The sequence below is a fragment of the Panthera leo genome, chromosome E3 (genome assembly GCF_018350215.1).
Source record: "Panthera leo isolate Ple1 chromosome E3, P.leo_Ple1_pat1.1, whole genome shotgun sequence".
Taxonomy (NCBI): Eukaryota; Metazoa; Chordata; class Mammalia; order Carnivora; family Felidae; genus Panthera; species Panthera leo.
In genome coordinates, this window is record NC_056694.1 from 6,665,460 (window position 1) to 6,686,561 (window position 21,102).

A 21,102-nucleotide genomic window follows, 5' to 3' on the forward strand; every position below is an offset into this window, starting at 1 on the left:
AGGTTTATATGCCAAGTTGGGGTCATTGCTTAATATTCAACAAGGATTAAGACAGCAAAGCATTGCTGTAGGAAAACATCAGATATGTGAGGCAATTGGTGACTTGATTTGAGTTGCAGCATATTCTATCTGGCTATTGACCTCAGCCACCACACCTGCCTTCTATCTGTCTTCTGTGTCTGCATCCTTGGAAGTTTAGAACTTAGCTCATAGAACCTTAGTACCTGGACAATGAGAACCTACAGTACAACCTCCTTATGCGATGGACAAGGAGTTGAGTGTGGAAGGGGCTTGCCCATGGCCAAATGAGTGAATGACAGATTGAAGTGAGACCCTCAGATCCAGACTCCTATGACTTCTCCCCAACAACACTGTTCCCTTTATTTTCCTTCATTTCCTCCATAATATCATGTCTGGTCTGATGTGGCTGTTTCCTGCTTTCCACTCTCTGACTTCTCCAGTGACTCTGTTTGTAGGTCACTCTGTGACTCAGAGACCCTCTGTGGCCTTTGACTACATTCTTGGAAGGAATGCTAAGCTGCAGTTTACAAAGCTGTTCTGGGTGAAGCTGACGGGAGGCCTGGGCCTTGTCCACCTGGGATCGTTGTCTTCTGGTATCTCTTTTCCATCTCCATAGGTAGCCCCTGCTTGAAAAGAGCTGTTCCAGTAGGTCACACATGACCCTTTGGCTGATCTTGGAGTTCTCATTCAAGCTGCTGCCTAGTTCCTTCCCCTGCATCTTTCATACTTTAGATATGTCCTGTTCCAACCCAGCAATTCTGTCTATTGTCTCCCTGTGGGGACTTTGCCTTCCAGGAATATGCTGGAATTCATGGAGAGACTTGCAAGCCCTTGGGAGTGGCTTGTAGAAGGCTCTGGAACAGGAGGTAAGGGCAGCATTAGCAATCAGCAGGCAAGGAAGGAATGGCTGAGCATAAAAAGGCTCTCACTGTCATCCATGGATTTGCAATATCTTCCTAAGCTCTCTGGCCGGGCATGGTGCTTGATGATGGAAAAATAAAAATAATTATACTTCTGTCAATGTTTCCAGCCCATTAGCTATTAATTTCATTCTTCTGAGATCTTTGGGGGTATATGCTCTAGGCAAAAAGCAGAAAGGAGAAGGAAAACTAACATTCAGTTATGTGTATTGGAGTAGATGTTTTTGGTGAGCCACACATATCCCTGAAGACAGTTTCCATGTTTCCTGTGCCTCAGGGACTGAGGATGCCCTCATGTACTTGGCTCGCTAAGGGACAGGCAGGAAGTGCTAGGCGTTAATGCCCAAAGCAGCACTCCTTCACAAATAAGAGGTGGGAAGACATCCTAGCTTCCCTTACCCTCAACATAGTTCTGAGGCACATTCTGCATAGTCACCAAAAGGTCCCCTGGGGGATTGAACTCCACTTTTCTACAACAGTGACCTGCTTGCGTATACCAATTCACATTCTTACCTTCCTTGAGTCATTTCTCCACCCTTTCAGAGTACTTCCTGGGATCACCCCCCAAATTAACTATTTACATCCAAATATCTAATTCAGGGTCTACCTCTGGAGAAAATTCAAACTAAGAGCCCTCTTATGTTCCAGAGATTTTACATGCATTATCTCATTTACTTTTTGCATAAGCCATGAAATATGCATCAAATCTTTTTTGGAGATGCTGAGGTTCAGAGAGGTTGAACAGATTCCTCGGGGTCACATAGCCAGTATCAGTAAATCATGATTTGAAACTATGTCTGTGTGACTTCTACGCCTGTTCCATTTCTGCCATTCCATGCTGCTTCAGGGGAAAGCCCGAGTGAGGGTCAGCAGATCTAAGCTCCAGGTTCAGTTCTTTCTCCACATCAATATGTGACCCTTGGGCAGACCCCTTAGTTGTTCTTGGTCCAAATCTCATTTACATTTTTACCTCAAGGCTTTTGTGTGGGATGGTCTTCCTCTCATTTATCTCTAAGTTAGGGGTCCTGAAGACCACATTCAAGTACAGTGATTTGCTAGAAGGACTCACAGAACTCAGTAAAGCTTTTATACTCATGGTTATGGTTTTCTCCAGGAAAAGGATACAGATTAAAATCAGCAAAGATAAAGTGAAATAAGTCAGGCAGAGAAAGACAGATAACATATGTTTTCACTCATATGTGGATCCTGAGAAACTTAACAGAAGACCATGGGGGAGGGGAAAGGGGAAAAAAAGTTACAGAGAGAGAAGGAGGCAAACCGTAAGAGACTCTTAAACACTTAGAACAAACTGAGGGTTGCTGGGGGTGGGGAGAGGGGAAAGTGGGTGATGGGCATTGAGGAGGACACCTGTTGTGATGAGCACTGGGTGTTGTATGGAAACCAATTTGACAATAAATTATATTAAAAAAATAAAATCAGCAAAGATAAAAAGCACATAAGACCCAAACTTTTAGTTGTCCCCTCCCAATGGAGTTGTACAGACAGCCCTGAATCTTCCTAGCAATCATGCATGACAGCATGTATGATGTGTTGCCAACAAGTGAAGCTCCCCTGAGCTTGCTGCCCAGGGTTTCTATTGAGGGTTGGTCATGTAAGTGTGGATTGCTTATGTGACTGACCTTAGTTATTCTGTTTCCAGCACCTCCAAAGGTCAAACTGATACAGCATGGCCCAAAACCTCTACCATAATTCACATTGTTGGCATAAACTATCTGGTATGGCCCAGATTGCCTAGGTATACAAAGACTCTCATATTAGGCAGCATATTCTTTTTTTTTTTAACATATGAAATTTATTGTCAAATTGGTTTCCATACAACACCCAGTGTTCATCCCAAAAGATGCCCTCTTCAATGCCCATCACCTCCCTTCCCCTCCCTCCTACCCCCCATCAACCCTCAGTTTGTTCTCAGTTTTTAAGAGTCTCTTATGCTTTGGCTCTCTCCCACTCTAACCTCTCTCTTTTTTTCCTTCCCTTCTCCCATGGGTTTCTGTTAAGTTCTCAGGATCCACATAAGAGTGAAAACATATGGTATCTGTCTTTCTCTGTATGGCTTATTTCACTTAGCATCACACTCTCCAGTTCCATCCACGTTGCTACAAAGGTAGGCAGCATATTCTAAGGGCTTAAAAGTTTTTCCCTTGAGCTGGTCAGGATCCTTTCTTTGGAATGTGTAGGGTTTGGACAACTTGGGCCTGCTGAGTTAACCCTTTACTGTATGTTCTTGTAGCTTTTTCTTGTTGTTTAAGACTCAAATATGATTTCCTCAGAGAGGCTTTTGCCAACCAGCCACCAATCACTTCCTGTGATTTTGCTTTTATTTTCATCATTGATCTTATAAATATAATCGTTGATCTTATATTTTCTTGTTTATCATCTCCCTCTTCCTTATAGAATGCAAATTATTCAAGAGTAGGGACTTTGTTGATCATGTTGTATCTCAAATGCCAAGAACAGAGAATGGCAAACAATGAGCACTTAATAAACACTTTTTGACAAATAAAGGAATCTGGACAATGGACTGATTTATAATATTTTTTCTAGCTTTAAACCACCATTAATCAAGTGAATTGATTTATGTTTTTCTAATAGGATTTTGAATTCTTATAAGGAAAGACTTTTTCCTATGATTAGGCTACCTGAAAGTTCCTAGGTCTGTGTTAGGCAAGAAAAGATGCCTGAGGAATGCTTGTTCATGTATGGCTTCTTCCTTCCTTGAATTCTTTATGCTGTCCCGGGACTTTTTCTTCCCCTGCCTTCCCTCTTCTTCCCCTGTTTTGATACTATGATTTGTGAATCATGCCACTTACCTCACCTTGGTTTCTCCCATTTTCTGGAGCTCTTTTGTAAAGAGCTGGCACTTCCTGAGATGACAAGCATGCCTCTCTTTTAAGAACTATGGCTGTCTGATGACCTTACTCTGGCAGGAAGTTCAGAAGGTGTCCACTGAAATGAGCCTTGAGGTTTTTTTGTTTTTTGTTTTTTGGCTACAGCAGGCTAGGGATGATGCTAGTATTAGTGCCCTTAGGGCTGCCATAGCAAATTACCATAAGTTGTTGGCTTAAAATGACATAAATTTTACTTGAGTGGCAAGGTCAATAGGGGATGGATCATTACTGGTGAAAACCAAATGTGGCCATCATCCCCTTTGCCAGTAATTGGTATAGGAATGAATGTATGATGCAGTTCTATCCAATGAGACAAAGAGAAATCTTCTAGGAACTTCTGGGAAACATTTTCCTCCATGATAAGAGAGAAGTGTGTGAAGAGAGAATTCCTTTTACCTCCACCTTCCTTTCCTATGTTTTCCCATATTTATGTGAAGATGTGATGCTCAGAGCTGCCATTTTGCAACCATGAGGGGAGGTACTCTGAGGATGACAGAGTCGAAAGATTAAGGGAGTTTTGTCTTGAATGACCCCATTGCACCAATCCCGACACTACCTACTTCCAGAATCCTTTTTATGGGAGATAATTAAGTGTCTTTGTTACTATTATTTGTCTATTACTTGAAGCCAGACACATCCTTTCCAATATAATTGATATTCTGTGTCTCTTCACATTCCCACATATCCTTGAAATGAACTACCATTACCTAGGGTCACCTAAGCGTATCTCTGTTCTTGGCAATTTGAAAGAAACTAACTACAACCTATCTTTCTCTTTGTGTGCTGAGACCATGCATGAAGAATATTCAAGTCCTCTCATAGTATTGAAAGGGAGAGGCTATGTGTGGCCACATCTACTGATCTTGCCTGCCAACTTCTATTCTCCTTTCTTTGGAGGGGGAGAATAAAAGGGGGAGCACCCCTTCCCTACTCCAAGTTCATTTCTTATCAATAGATTGACTCATTCTTCTGCTCTGGGGTTGGGCAGGCCAATCAGAGTCAGAGTGACTGGCTTAGGAGTGAGCATGTGCCTGATTCAGACCAATGAGAGTATATTCCTCCCCCTTTTTGGATTACTAAACTATGAGAATGTGAGCTTGGAATTGCTGCTGGCCACCTTGCACTGTCAGGGGGAAACTGTTGGGGAGTGAAGCCAACATGGTTACTAGAGTCAGAGAATTTCTTTTTCCATTTATGCCCATTTATATTGGGTTTTTATTATTTGTGAAAGAAAGAGGCCTCTCTTGACAAGTAATGTCTTATTTTTCCCTTGTCTGTCTCCTAGGAACCCCCATTCTTTCTCCCTACTAGATTATGTTAGTGTTTCAGGTTGAGGAAAATATATTACATGAAAAGGGTTTGCAGTCTTGGCCCAGCATTTCACTCTTTGGTTTGTTGAGGATAATATTGTGTCTGGCCACCCAGCTACCCCTTCTTTTCCGTATAAAGGATACTTGGGCTAAGACAGCTTAAACCTGGCCCTTTGCAAATCACAGTGAGCAAGCAGGAGAGTCTACAATAGGAATACGATGCAAGTCACATAGGCATTTAAAATTTTCTGGTAACCGTATAAAAAAATGTAAAAGGGAAGAGGTGAAATTGATTTTAATAGTATATATTATTTACTGCAATATATCCCAAAGACTATCATTTTCAACATGTGATCAATATAAAAATTTATAATTAAATGTGTAACTTTTTTAATACTAAATCTTCAAAATCCAGTAAATTCATATAATTCTTTATAGCAAATCTCAGTCCAGAGCTCAATAACCCAGTGCTTACCATATTGGACAGCACAGGCCTAAGTTTATCTGGGGAAGGAAAAGAAGCTTGAAAGAGGGTCAAGAATTGAGAGAGGAAAAGTAATGGTCAGGGGGTCAACAGGCCCCCAGACTTAATTTCAAGAGTTTTTTGTACAACAGTTGATACCAAGTTGAAAAAGAGCCTTGCGTTCAGATTTTTGCTATCATGAGGAACATCTTCATGCAGATGACAGTGTAGTTCAGAGCACTTGCCCTGATCAATGGCCTGGGTTTGAAATGCACTCTAACATAGATCAGCTGTGTAATGTGGGGCAGGCAGTTCTTTTGCTATGGGGGAGGGGAAAGTCCCAAGGAGGGTCACATTAGTTTCAGGCACAGTGGTTCTGTTTTTGTATGCTCCACTCTTTTCACCCCTATTAAGTTATTCTCCTATGGGAATGAGGGGTGCCACATCAGCAGAAAAATGGTTCCATTTCCTGCAGAGATACAAAACTTTGGGGACAGCTGAACAGCTACCTCATTCGGAGTGAAAGGAGGAAATGCCCTCACAGGAAAATTGGCGATGCTGGGCATCAGTCACTCTCAGAAGCAGTATATTCTGCGAAAGGAGCTTGGAGCCATCTAGAGTATCTTGCATTATGTTCCACAGCATTCCAGAATTTTGATGTATTCAACCAGTGTCTGTTGAACTTCTGCTGTGTGCCAGGTATTATTTTGGTGTTGAGGATATGAGGGTGAACGACAGTCAAGGTTCCTGCCCTCCTCATGGGGTCACATCCCAGTGGGGAGAGAGACATCCAATAAGAAGGTAGATATAGCAATTAGATGTTGCTTAAGTGCCAAGAAGGAAACAAAGGTGGCACCGTGGTGTCAAGATTGCAGCTGGGGAATCTGATTAGCCTGGAGGGTCAGGGAGGGCCTCTCTGAGGAGATGATATTTTAATTTGAAACATGATGAATTAGGCCCTATGAATGGGCAGAAGAAGAGTATTTCAGCTGGCAGAAACAAGGAGTACAAAGGCCCCGAGGCAGGAAAGGGCTTGGCTTCATCTGACAATGACAAGACCCGTGTGGCTGGAGGGCAGAGAGTGAGGTAGGTAGTGAAAGGAGACATGGCTGGAAGGGTGGGCAGGAACTTCAGAGACCAATGGCAGGCATCTGATTTCTGTTAAGTGCATGGGGAACCCACCAGAGGGTCTTTGTGGGGAGTGAGACAATGTGCTTTCCCTGTGGTGGCAGCGTGGAGGCTGGCTGGGAGGGGCAGAGTGGGAGTGGGGGGCTAGGTATTCACGAGAAAGATGATGGCAGCATTGCCAGGACAACGGCAGTGGTGGTGGGTAGGAGATGCATTCTGTGGGAGAAATGGACAGTCCTTGAGGATGGATGGAGGTGGGGGAGGGAGAGAAAGAGATCAAGGAGTTCTGGCTTGAGGATTTTGCCATCACTCACACTGGTTTTCCTTCCAGCCTGATCCATACATTCCTGCTGTGCTTTGAGAAACTTAGATCTGATCTCTTTGGATGCCCTAGGAGCTCTCTATGAGAGGTAGTAAAATCCCAGAAAAGCTGTACTAGAGGCCAGATGTGGGAACTGGATTGTCCACTTCATGCTTGAATGTGTTTATTTAGCAGCTTCTCAGGCTTGTTTGGGCAACCTGAGCTCTTTGAGGTCAGTTTTAGTGATTTCCTCCCCCTTTCTGTCATCCTCCAAGATGATATTGGGGGTTGGAACTTACGGGAATTGTAAGTTGGGCCACAGACTCATGTTTTGCTCAAGGCCTTGAAGATCTCTGTGATCAGGGGTGAGGTTTGTCTGGCTCCACCCTATGGCTTCACCCTAGAGGGAGGGTCATCCAGGATGAAGGGAAGGTAAGCTATTGACACCCCTCATTTAGGCGTCTAGGCATGGGAGGAGGCTGCTATCCAGGGTGAGCTCAGGGCTGTACAGGAATATCTCAAGTAAGCAGAGCATGGTTTGCAGAAACCATAGCTTCCTTACTTGCCCCCAGCCACCATGCTCCAAGTATGGTGACAGGGGCCCAGATGTACCCCTGTGAGAGAATGGATCTGTATTAATTTTGCTGGACTGTTGTAACAAAGTACCACAGACTGGGGAGCTTCAAAAACAAATTGTCTCACAGTTCTGAAGACTGGAAGTCCAAGATCAAGGGGTCAGCAAGATTGGTTCCTTCTGTGCCTCTCTCCATCACTTGCAGATGACCATCTTCTTGTGTTTTTACATGGTCTCCCCTCTGTGGATGTCTGTGTCCTGATCTCTTATAAGGGCACCAGTCATGTTAGATTAGGGTCCATGCTAGTGACTGCATTTAATATTCTTTGCCTTCCTAAAAACCATGTCTCCAACTGCAGTTATGTTTTGAATTGCTAGGAATTAGGCCTTCAACATACAGATTTGGAGGGGTCACAATTCAGTCTATACTAGGATCTGTGGAGAGAGCCTGAGGGCCTGCACATGGCTGTCACAGGAGGGCTAGGGGACCTGTAGCAGTGAATGTGCACTCTTATCAAAGCTGGGTGGATGGTGGTGCTGGGTCCTGGGTGCCAGTGAGAAGGGCCTAGGTCAGCAGGGGCAACTCCCAGGCCTGATAGAACCTTGGACACAGCTTCAGATCATCAAGAACCCACTGTAGAACCAGGGCAGGGCGCAGGTGTCACCTGTAAGGCCCAGGGCAGAGAAAGGTTCTGAGGCCCACTTTCCCAGCCCAGAAGACATACCCCCAAACATCCTGAGCTCATTCTGGGAGGAGGAGAGAAAGGGCAGTAGGGAGGGACCATGATCTCATTTGAAAAGTTAAAAAGCTATATTTTCTTTGAGCATCTGTGCGTTTTCAACAGCACTGTGTCTCTCATATCTGCAAATGGTACCATAACACAGTTGATTGATTAACAAAGATGAAAGAATTAGAGAGCTGGAAATAGTGTCACTGTTGGAGTCTAAGGCTTTAATAGATTTCTCATTTAATCCTCCTAACAGCCCTCTGAGGAAACTGAAGCACAGAGAAGTTAATGATGCCCGTGGTGAGAGAGTAGAAAAGGCAGAGCCTTCCAGACCTGTCGCCTCACTCATTATGCTGACCTATTTCCAGACAAGCTTATTAGTCTCACTGCTGGTTTGGAGGCCCCAGGCCCCAAAAGGCAGGGATAACTTTGAGGATAGTGTTGGCCCCACTGCTGTTCTCTCAGGGCCTACACACTGCTGAGCACAGAGCTGGACTTCAGTAAAATATCTTGTGGCTGTTTGGGGAACACATATTGGAAACAGCACATGGACTCTACCCAGTACCTCTCATTGTTTTGTTATTTGGGGATTTCCCAACACCTGCTATGAGGAGGTTCATCTGAACCTCACACATGCCTAGAAGGTCAGCAGGAAGCATATTTTTCTGACTTTTGTTCAGATCCACAAACATTTCCTAGGCACCACTCTGGATCAGGCAAGAGATGCCCCTGGTGGGGAAAAGTCAGACCCATGAACAAAATGATTCAGAGAGGCAGGAGGTCATCCCCGGTGCTTTGGGAGCATAGAGAAGGTACGCTTGTTCCCAAAGGGGGTTGGGAGGAGCTGATACAGGATGTGAGACTTTTATTTCTTTACTTAAATGTTTCATTCATTTTTGGGAGAGAGAGCACAAGCAGGGCAGGGGCAGAGAGAAAGGGAGACAGAAGATCTGAAGTGGGTTCTGTACTGACAGCAGCAAGCCCAATGTGGGGTTCAAACTCACAAACTGTGAGATCATGACCTGAGCTGAAGCTGGATACTCAACCAACTGAGCCATCCAGATGCCCCAAAGTGAGGCTTTTAAAAATCAAATGTATAGATGTACATGCTTTAAAAAGTTGAACAGGTCTACAAGGTTTATAGCAAAGCTAGCAGTGCCTTGCTCCACCTGCTCTCCACTCCAATTTTTCCCTCCAGAGTCCACTTTCAACCAGGTTAGTGATTTCTTCTGGTGATGATTGCCATGTCGTTAAATGACATGCTCATACTGCTACTTCTTGATTACTTGGAAGCTGAGAGTTCAGGTTGCTAATTTCCTCCTGTTTCATACCCATTTCCCACCTTCCTAAAACAGGGATGGGGACTTGATTCCTATTCACTGCCGCATCAGTATGATTTAACTACTTGTTTTTCACAGTTGAGCCACATACATGTCTACGCTCCTGTTGCGGTTCTTAATGACTCTTAATTTTACTTGGAATCAATCATTCCTTTTTGTAAAATTTGATTTTTCTATGTCCCATCATCCATTTTCTACCAGAAGTGTCACTCCCTCTGCGTGGTCAAGCCCTCCTGAGGCTCTCTCCTTGCTTTGTTCTAGTCTGCTTACTCCCTGCAACTTCTGCAAATCCATCATCCTGGGCATTCTGTGCTGAATTACCTGTTCCCATGGCTTCTCTTTCTTGGTTTTCTCCCTCATTTTGGCAGGGGCCATCTCCTTGTAGCTTTCAGAGGAATGATGAAGACTAATACATCTTTTTTTTTTTTAAAGAATGTGTGTGTCTGAATATATGTCCTATTCTCATGCTTGATTAATGGTTTGGATATAGAATTCTAGGTAGGCTAGAACTTTCTCTCTGAATTTGAAGACTTTTTTTTTCCTCCTCACCCCTGATCACTTGCCCTTGAAGACACAGGGTGTTGCTTCTGGTGTTGCTTTGAGAAGTTTAATGCCCTTCTGATGTCTGAGACTTTGTATGTCACCTGTTTCTTGTACCCCCTCACCTCTATCCCATTTCTGGAAGCTTGGGGGATCTTCTTTTTGTCCCTAGTGTTCTGAAAGTTCATGACATTGTGACCTCACGGATATGCTTTCATCCATTATTCTAGGCAAGAGCTGTCCAAGAGAACTTTGTACAATGATGTACATGTCCTATATCTGTGTCATCCAATATGGTTGTCTCCAGAAGCATGAGGCTATTGAGCACTTGAAATGTGGCTGGTGTGACTGAGGAACTGTATGTCTGATTTTATCTAATTTTAATACATTTATATTAAAATATAGCCACATGTGGTTAGGGGCTACCATATTGGACTGTATTGACCTTTCAATCTCATTAGACTCTTTGCCCTTCAGTTCTGGGGAGTTGTCTTGAATTATTTCTTTCATTTTTTTCTGTTCTCTGCTCTGAAACCTCTGTTTGTTTGATAATAGAACTTGTGTAGTGATTCTTTAGCTTTCTTATATTTTCTCTCCCATTTTGAATCTCTTCGTCTTTTCTTTCCAAGTGAATTCCCTAAATTTACCTTCCTACCTTTCTACAGAATATTATATCTTCTATTATACTTTTTATTTCCAAACGTTCTTTTTTACTTTCTGCTTTGATTTCATGGGAGCACAGCTTTCAGGCTACTGTGGCTATTTTCCCAAACTCCTTTCCTTCCCTGCATTGTTTCTGTTCCTTTGAGCTCCTTTCCCTGATTGTTTTGGTCTTTGCCTTGAATGTCAGCCTGTCCTTTCCTGTCATGCTCATATATGGGAATGTCTGGGATTTGTCATTGTTAGGCTTGGAGACTCCCTAAATATCAGGATCAGTAGATCCTTAGGGCTGTTACATTTCCCAAGAAGGAGTTCTCTGGTCTTCTGTGCAGGAAGTAGAAGTGTGCTGTGATTGCTGGGTGGCAGAGGGTGATCAGAATCTTCTGGTTCCTCTTGCTTTCAGTCCTGTAGTCTGTTCTCCTCTCTGCCAGGAGTCCCAAGTCCAGAGTATTTCAGTGTGTGCAGAGAATAGTCCCTTGGTCTTCTGCAGGATAGACTAGATAGCTGCTGTAACAAAGCACCACAAACAACAGAATTGTATTCTCTCACAGCTTGGGAGGTTGAAAGTCTGAGCTCAAAGTGTGGGTGGGGTTGTTTCCTCCTGGAGACTCTGAGGGAGAGTCTGCTCCATGCCCCCTCCTGGTTTCTGGTGGTTGTTGGCAGTCCTGGGGGTTCCTGGGCTTGTGGTGGAGCATCCCTCCAATCTCTGCCTCCATCTTCACACAGTTGCCTTCCCTCTGTGTGTTTCTTTGTCTCTTCTTATAAGGATACCTGTCATTGCATTAGAGCCCACTCTGCTCCATTGTGACCTCCTCTTAACTAATTATACCTGCAAAGACCCTACTTCCAGAGAACACCACATTCTAAGGTTGCTGGTAGACAGTGACATTCCAGGGGAGCACTATCTAATGCTGTACAGCATGAAACCTGGACTCTTTGTTATATAGACTTTAAACAATCCTCTTCAGCCTCGTTCATACCTCCTGATTTCAGAGGTACCTGGTGCTTCAGTTCCTGAGTCTTTCTGGTTTTGCCTGCTTCAGGTCTCCCCAGTGCTGCAGGCTTCAGCTTTGTCTGTTGTGTCAAGTGAGTGACCTTTCATGGCAGACATGCAGTGGTCATGGCGTAGACTGTGGGACCAGACACCCTGGGCATACATCCTACCTCTGTGACCTGTGTAACCTTGCCCAAGTGAGTTAACCTTTCTGTGCCTGTAAAAGGTGATTGATGGTAAGAGTACCTACTACATAACGGTTTTTCGGAAGACTAAGGAGAGTGCTTAGAAAGATATCTGGTGCAAAGAGCTCATGGTGACTCTTGACTATGTGTACTTGCTAAGTTCAAGCCTTTGGTGGCTCTTGTCTCCTGTGAGATTATCTTTTTCCTTGTGAATTTGTGTCTTTTACAAAAACTTTTTACTGAATTTTACTGGGGCTTCTGGAGGCTTCAGAGATGAATGCTGTGTTCAACCCACCATGTTTAAGCTCTGGGAGGAATCTTAAACAAGTGGAGGCATTCTAGAATAAAGCAGTTGGAGCAGCATGAGCAAAGGCACAGAGGCATGGAGGAAGCACAGGGTATGCAGATACCTGATGCAAAGACTACGGTGTGACATGTGGAGTCTGAAGAGGGGTGCTGGGAACGCAGCTGGGGCAGTCACCTCTCACACGGACTAGGCGCAGGCGGCACTCAACTGCAGGGGGTGTCAAATTTGGGAGCCCTGATTAGATGTGCAAAGCTTGCTTTCTGCAAGGAGATCAGCAGGAGGCTGTAGTTATTGTCAGGGTCAGAGATGAGGGTCTGACTAGGGCAGGGGAATGGGAAAATACTGCTAATAATTTCTTCCCCAATTTTTGTAATGACAGTTTTCAAATGTAGAAAATTTGGACAGAAAGATGGAAAAAATGTAAACACTTGTGTCCCCACCACCTGGATAGAATAATTAGCATTTTGTTTTATTTGCATTATTATCTGTCAGTCTATTTGGCCAACCATCAGTGCATTGTTACTTTTTGACACATTTTGGTGTAAGTTGCAAAATGAGGACACTTCACCCCTGAACACTGCAGCATGGGTGTCATTAACTAACTGGACCATGGTGTGTAGATAAAATTAATCTATAATCCTATCTTTATTTAAAATTTTGATATTTTGTCCCTCATTGATTTTTTTTGCATTAATAATGATTTTTAAAATTTTTTTAATTTTTAAGATTTACATCCAAATTAGCATATAGTGCAACAATGATTTCAGCAGTAGATTCCTTAGTGCCCCTTACCCATTTAGTCCAACCCCTCCCCTCCAGTAACCCTCAGTTTGTTCTCCATATTTATGAGTCTCGTCTGTTTTGTCCCCCTCCCTGTTTTTATATTATTTTTGTTTCCCTGCCCTTATGTTCATCTGTTTTGTCTCTTAAAGTTCTCATATGAGTGAAGTCATATGACATTTGTCTTTCTCTGACTGACTGATTTCACTTAGCATAATACCGTCCAGTTCCATCCATGTAGTTGCAAATGGCAAGATTTCATTCTTTTTGATTGCCGAGTAATAGTCCTTTGTATATATAGACCACATTTTCTTTTTTTTTTTTTTTTTGTATTTTAAATTTATTTTTATTTTTTTTATTTATTTATTTTTTTTATTTTTTAATATATGAAATTTACTGTCAAATTGGTTTCCATACAACACCCAGTGCTCATCCCAAAAGGTGCCCTCCTCAATACCCATCACCCACCCTGCCCTCCCTCCCACCCCCCATCAACCCTCAGTTTTAGACCACATTTTCTTTATCCATTCATCCATCGATGGACATTTGGGCTCTTTCCATACTTTGGCTATTGTTGACAGTGCTGCTATAAACATGGGGGTGCATGTGTCCCTTTGAAACAGCACACCTGTATCCCGTGGATAAATGCCTAGTAGTGCAGTTGCTGGGTCATAGGGTAGTTCTAGTTTTAGTTTTTTGAGGAACCTTCATACTGTTTTCCAGAGTGGCTGCACAGCTTGCATTCCCACCAACAATGCAAAAGAGATCCTCTTTCTCCGCATCCTCCTCAACATCTGTTGTTGCCCGAGTTGTTAATGTTAGCCATTCTGACAGGTGTAAAGTGGTATCTCATTGATTTGTATTTCCCTGATGATGAGTGATGTGGAGCATTTTTTCATGTGTCGGTTGGCCATCTGGATGTCTTCTTTGGAGAAGTGTCTATTCGTGTCTTTTGCCCATTTCTTCACTGGATTATTTGTTTTTTGGGTGTTGAGTTTGATAAGTTCTTTATAGATTTTGGATACTAACCCTTTATCTGATAAGTCATTTGCAAATATCTTTTCCCATTCTGTCAGTTGCTTTTAGTTTTGCTGATTGTTTCCTTCACTGTGCAGAAGGTTTTTATTTTGATGAGGTCCCAGTAGTTCATTTTTGCTTTTGTTTCCCTTGCCTACAAAGACATGTTGAGTAAGAAGTTGCTGCTGGTTTTTTAAAATTTAAATTTAGTTAACATACAGTACAATATTGGTTTCAGGAGTAAAATTCAGTGATTCATCACTTACATACAACACCCAGTGCTCATCCCAACAAGTGCCCTCCTTAGTACCAATCACCTATCTAGCCCATCCCCCACCCACTTCCCCTCCATCAACCCATAGTTTGTTCTCTACCATTAAGAATCTCTAAGGATGTCTGGGTGGCTCAGTCAGTTAAATGTCAGACTTCAGCTCAGGTCATGATCTCATGGTTCATGGATTTGAGCCTCGTGTCAGGTTCTGTGCTGACAGCTTGAAGCCTGGAGCCTGCTTTGTATTCTGTGTCTCCCTCTCTCGCTGCCCTCCCCTACTTGTGCTCTGTCTCTCTCTCTCAAAAATAAATGAGCACTAAAAAAAAAAAGAGTGTCTTATGCTTTGTTTCCCTCTCTCCCCCCTTCCCCACTTTCTAAATGTTTATCTGTTTTGTTTCTTAAATTCCACATATGAGTGAAATCATATGGTATTGCCTTTCTCTGACTGACTTATTTCGCTTAGCATAATACATTCTAGCTCCATCCATGCCTTTGCAAATGACAAGATTTCATTATTTTTGATGGCTGAGTAATATTCTTTTGTGTGTGTGTGTGTGTGTGTGTGTGTGTGTGTGTGTGTACACTACATCTTATTTATCCATTCATCAGTCAATAGACATTTGGGTTCTCTCCATAGTTTGGCTATTGTTGATAATGCTGCTATAAACATTGGAGTGCATATATCTCTTCAAATCTGTATTTTTGTATCCTTTGGGCAAATACCTAATAGTGCAATTTCTGGATCAGAGGGTAGTTCTATTTTTAGTTTTTTAAAATTTTATTTAAATCCAAGTTAGTCAGCATATGGTGTAATAATGGTTTCAGAAGTAGAATTTAGTGATTCATCACTTACCTACAACACCCAGTGCTCAGCCCAACAAGTGCCCTCCTTAGTGTCTGTTACCCATTTAGCCCATCCCCCTACCCACCTTCCCTCCAGCAACCCTTAGTTTGTTCTATGTATTTAAGAGTGTCTTATGGTTTGCCTCCCTCTCTGTTTTCATCTTATTTTTCCTTCCCTTCCCCTATGCTCATCTGTTGTGTTTCTGAAATTCCACATATGAGTGAGATCATATGGTATTTGCCTTTCTCTGACTGACTTAGCTCAGCATAATACATTCTAGTTTTCTAGTTCCATCCACGTTGTTACAAATGGTAAGATTTCATTCTTTTAGATTGCTGAGCAATATTCTATCATATATATATACACACGCACACACATACATACACACACACATATACACATACATACATGCACCCCATCTTCTTTATTCATCGATGGACATTTGGGATCTTTCCATAATTTGGCTGTTGTTGATAGTGCTGCTATAAACAATGGGGTGCATGTACCCCTTCAAATCAGCATTTTTTGTATTTATCATTTGGATAAATACCTAGTAGTGCAATTGCTGCATTGTAGGGTAGCTCTATTTTTAGTTTTTTGAAGAAACTCCATACCGTTCTCTAGAATGGTTGCACCAGTTTGCATTCCCACCAACAGTGCAAGAGGGTTCCCCTTTCTCCACATCCTCACCAACAACTGTTGTTTCTTGTGCTGTTAATTTCAGCAATTCTGACAGCTGTGAGGTGGCAATCTCATTGTGGTTTTGATTTGTATTTCCCTGATGATGAATGATGTTGAGAATATTTTCTTTTCTTTTTTTTTTAAATTAACATTTATTTATTTTGGGGAGAGAGAGAGAGAGACAAAGTGCAAGTGACGGAGAGGCAGAGAGAGGGAGACACAGAATCCAAAGCAGGCTCCAGGCTCTGAGCTGTCAGCACAGAGCCCGATGTGGGGCTTGAACTCATGAACTGTGACATCATGACCTGAGCTGAAGTCGGACGCTTAACTGACTGAGCCACCCAGACGCCCCTCTTTTCTTTTTTTTTAGTTTATTTATTTTTTGAAAGAGAGAGAGAGAGAGCAGGGAAGGGGCAGAGGGAGAGTATGAAAGAGAACCCCAAGCAGGCTCTGTGCTGTCAGCACACAGCCTGATGTGGGGCTTGATCTTATGAACTGTGAGATCATGACCTGAGCCCAAATCAAGAGTCGAACACTTAACCAACTGAGCCACCCAGGCACCCCAGAGCATCTTTTCATGTGGCTATTAGCCAACTGGATGTCTTCTTTGGAAAATGTTTATTTCTGTTTTCACTCATTTCTTACTTAACTGGGCCCTTTGTTTTTTGGGTGTTGAGTTTGATAAGTTCTTTATAGCTTTTGGATATTAACCCTTTATCAGATCTGTCATTTGCAAATATCTTCTCCCATTCTGTAGACTGCATTTTAGTTTTGTTGATTGTTACCTTTGCCGTGCAGAAGTGTTTTATCTTAATGAGGTCCCAATAGTTGATGTTTGCTCTTGTTTCCCTTACCTTTGGCAGCGTGTCTAGTAAGAAGTTGCTGTGGCTGAGGCCAAAGAGGTTGCTGCCTGTGTTCTCCAGGATTTTGATGGTTTCCTGTTTCACATTTAAGTCCTTCATGCCTTTTGAATTTATTTTTGTGTGTGATGAAAGAAAATGTTCTAGTTTCATTCTTTTGCATGTTGCTGTCCAGTTTAACCAACACTATTTGTTGAAGAGCCTGTCTTTTTTCCATTGGATATTCTTTCCTGCTTTATTAAAGATTAGTTGGCCATATAGTTGTGGGTCCATTTCTGGGTTCTCTATTCTGTTGCATTGATCTATGTATCTGTTTTTGTACCAGTACCATGTAGTTCTGATGACTACAACTTTGTAATATAGCTTGAAATTTGGAAACGTGATGCCTCCAGTTCTGTTCTTCTTTTACAGAATTGCTTTGGCTATTTGGAGTCTTTTGTAGTTCCATACAATTTTAGGATTGTTTGTTCTAGCTCTGCAAAAAATGCTCGTGGTACTTTGCATTAATATTTATTTTTAAAAACATTGTGTTAGAATATAATCTGATTGCATTAGAACATTTATCTGCTAAGATTTTTGGCAATTTGGGGGATGGAATGCCTTACTCTCCTCACCCTGGTCACAGCCCTGCCTAGAAGTCCCAACTGAATTTTATAAACACACTGTATGGAGAGAATGAGCTCTCCCTACTCCTGTTTTTGGTTTCTTTGGAATTTACCTCTTCTTGGCCTAGTATGCATTACCTTTAGGATAACTGTTTAAAGACAAAATCTGCCCAGACTAGAAGAAAGAGGATGAGAGAGATCTCAACCAAATAGGGCTTTAGATCCTATGGGGGTGGGGAAAAGTGGGTTGTGGTCGTCCTGCTCCTGGCGCTGTGTTTACATAACTGGACAGACACTGCAGGCTCCTAGTAGAACCCTGGAAATGAAGTCTCTAAACATTTATGACCTCAGTGGCTCCTCACAGACCAGGCAGTAAAAAGAGCCATTTAAACATAATTGATAAGAAGGAATAATGTAAACAGTTCATATCCAGTAAACTCCCAACTTTCTAATTATTTTGGCCATTAAAACTTGAACTCACATTTCTTCCTCTTGCTCAAAGAAAATACATTACCCAATCTGGGGTTACTCTATAACTCTTGTCCTCTCTCAGCCACGAGTTGAACTGTTTATGAGTTTATACTGAGTCAACATTTGTAGAGGACCTGTGAGGGTCAGGTATCTGGTTGGCCAAGGTCACATGTTCTCTTAGTTCAAAGCCACTTTGAACCAGACTTGCAGATCTAGGCCCCAAGTCCCTGCAGGTCATGCCCTGGGCCTGGTCTGGTCCTCCTTTTGGAAGGGACATAATTATTAACAGGTTAGTTAGGTAACTGAGGCTGAGGGTGTTTAAATAACTCACACAGGGTCTGAGTATCAGTCAATTCTGTGGATCCCTATTTGCTGACTGTTTACACAATAGGGAGCATGGATATCCCTGGAGTCTACCGAAAGTTCAGGGCCCACCTAGGCCAGGTTCCCTATTACACCCTTCCTTGTCCCTCTCTATCTCTAGCATGTTCTCTCAGAATCTTTTTTTATTTAAATTCCAGTTAGTTAACATACAGTGTAATATCAGTTTCAGATGTACGATTTAGTGATTCACACTTAAATATATCATGACAAATGCCCTTTTTAATCTCCATCACATATTTAACCCATTCCCTGCACTCACCTCCCCTCTGGTAACCATCAGTTTCTTCTCTATAGTTAAGAGTCTGTTTTATGGTTTGACTCTCTCTTTTTTTCCCCTATGATCATTTGTTTAGTTTCTTAAATTCCGCATATGAATGAAATCATCTATTTGTCTTTCTCTGACTTATTTCACTTAGCATAATGCTCTCTAGCTCATTGCAAATGGTAAGATTTCATTCTTTTTTGTGGCCAAATAATATTCCAATTTGTGTGTGTGTGTGTGTGTGTGTGTGTGTGTGTGTACCACCTCCTCTTCTTTACCCATTCATCAATCGATGGTTGATGGACATTTGGGTTCTTTCCATAATTTCTCTGTTGTAGATAATGCTGCTATAAACATAGGGGTGCACATATCCCTTTGAGTTAGTATTTTTGTATTCTTAAAAAAAATTTATTTTAATGTTTATTTTTGAAAGACAGAGTATGAGCAGGGAAGGGGCAGAGAGAGAGGGAGACACAGAAACCAAAGCAGGCTCCAGGCTCTGAGCTGTCAGCACAGAACCTGACACGGGGCTTTAACTCATGATCCCCGAGATCATGACCTGAGCTGAAGTTGGATGCTCAACTGACCGAGGCACCCAGGTGCCCCAGTACTTTTGTATTCTTTAGGTAATTGCTGGACCATAGGATAGTTCTAATTTTAACTTTATGAGGAAACTCCATACTGTTTTTCTTTTTTTTTTTTCCAATATATGAAATTTATTGACAAATTGGTTTCCATACAACACCCAGTGCTCATCCCAAATGGTACCCTCCTCAACACCCAAGTGACTGCACCAGTTTGTGTTCCCACTGACATACGAGAGGGTTCCCCTTTCAGGGCATCTGGGTGGCTCACTAGGATGAATGTCCAACTCTTGATTTCGGCTTAGGTCATGATCTCACATTTGTGGGATAGAGCCCCATGTTGGGCTCTGTGATGACATTGTGGAGCCTGCTTGAAATTCTCCCTCTGCCTTTTTCTCTGCCCCTCCCCTGCTTGTGCTCCCTCCCCCAGTCTCAAAATAAATAAATATTTTTTTAAAAAAACATTCCCCATTCTCCATTCTCCACATCCTTGCCAACACCTTTTGTTTTTTGTGTTGTTAATTTAGACAACACAAAATGTGAGGTATCTCATTGTAGTTTTGATTTGTATTTCCCTGATGATGAGTGATATTGAACATCTTTTTCTGTTAGCCATCTGTATGTCTTCTTTGGAAAGTGTCTATTCATGTGTTCTGCCCATTTTTAATTGGATTATTTGTTTTGGGGGCATGGCATTTTACAAGTTCTTTATATATTTTGGATGCTATTTTCTCTCATATTCTTAACCATTTTGGTTGCACAAAGTTGAGATCCCAGAAATTTTACACTTGATTAAACACTAGTGTGGTAGAGCCCCTCCTTAAGGAATGTGGTGAAAACCTCAAGACATGGGAGGGCAACCTGGCTATGTGTGCATATGTGACTCTGTAACATAGACCGCCCAATCAGGCTGTATGTCTGTATGTTACCATTTATGGGAGACAAAGACATAGAAATTGTGTAAAAGACTACACCCTACTGTGCTCGGGGCTCAGTTTTTCGGGTATGATCCCACTGAGCCTGTGCTGGCAGGAAGAACTTTGCTTCCTGGAAAGAAAAGCCTCAGTGTCACAATTCTTGGTCCTGTTACACTAGGATAGCTATAAAAATAAAAAAGGGGAGTGCCGGGGTGGCTCAGTCAGTTGAGCATCCAACTCTTCGTTTCACCTCAGGTCATGATCTCATGGTTTGTGGGATGGAGCACCATGTGGGTCTCTGTGCTGAGCATGGAACCTGCTTGGGATTCTCTCTCTCCCTCTCCCCCTTTCCCTTGCTCTCTCTCTCTCTAAAATAAAAAAAAAAGTTAATAAAAATAAAAAAATAAAAAAGGAAAATAGCAAGTATTGGTGAGGTTGTGGACAAAATGAACCCTCATACATCATTGGTGGGAACATAAGATGGTGTAGCCACTGTGGAATACAGTTTGGCAGTTCCTCAGAAAGTTAAACACAGAACTACTATATGACCCACCAATTCTACTCCTAGTTAAAAACCTAAGAAAATTGACAAGTTTCTCAAAGAAACATTATCTACCTGTATGTTCATAGCAGCACTATTCACAAGAGCCAAAAGGTGGAAACAATGGAAATTAATGGATGAATGTGATGCAGGCTGGTTGGCTCGGTGGTTTCTGCACAGGACCAGCCAAGAGGGTCCTTGGCTTTGCTCAGGATGGAAATCAAACTTCAAGCCAAGAGGAAGTGAGAGCAGAGTTTATAAAAGACATAGAGTATAGTTACAGACAGAGTGGCCTAGAGACTCAGAAAGGAAAGAAGAGTGAGGCTCCTCTTTGCTTGGGGCCTGGGGTTTTATTGAGTATGGTGGTCCGATGCTGGAGTCTTCTTAGTAATCCAGGAACAAAGACGGGTGTCCTCCATAACTCACTGATACCCTGGAGCCAGGATTTTTGGTGAGTCAGTGGTCTTGGAAAACATTTATGATAACCCCACCCAGTCACTCCTTA

At 42.4% G+C, this 21,102-nt stretch overlaps 1 protein-coding gene across 7 annotated transcripts in view; it reads left to right on the forward strand.

The window, feature by feature from the left end:
* Positions 1-21,102, forward strand: part of LOC122210147 (cytochrome P450 3A12) — a 103,245-nt gene that overhangs the window by 28,186 nt on the left and 53,957 nt on the right. The window contains exon 1 of one of the 7 annotated variants that reach the window (XM_042922640.1): positions 10,529-10,592. The exons of the other annotated variants lie outside the window; for them this stretch is intronic. The gene's annotated coding sequence lies outside the window, so the exon portion shown is untranslated. Of the gene's footprint in view, positions 1-10,528; positions 10,593-21,102 lie in introns of those variants that run through there. 7 annotated transcript variants of the gene reach the window in all.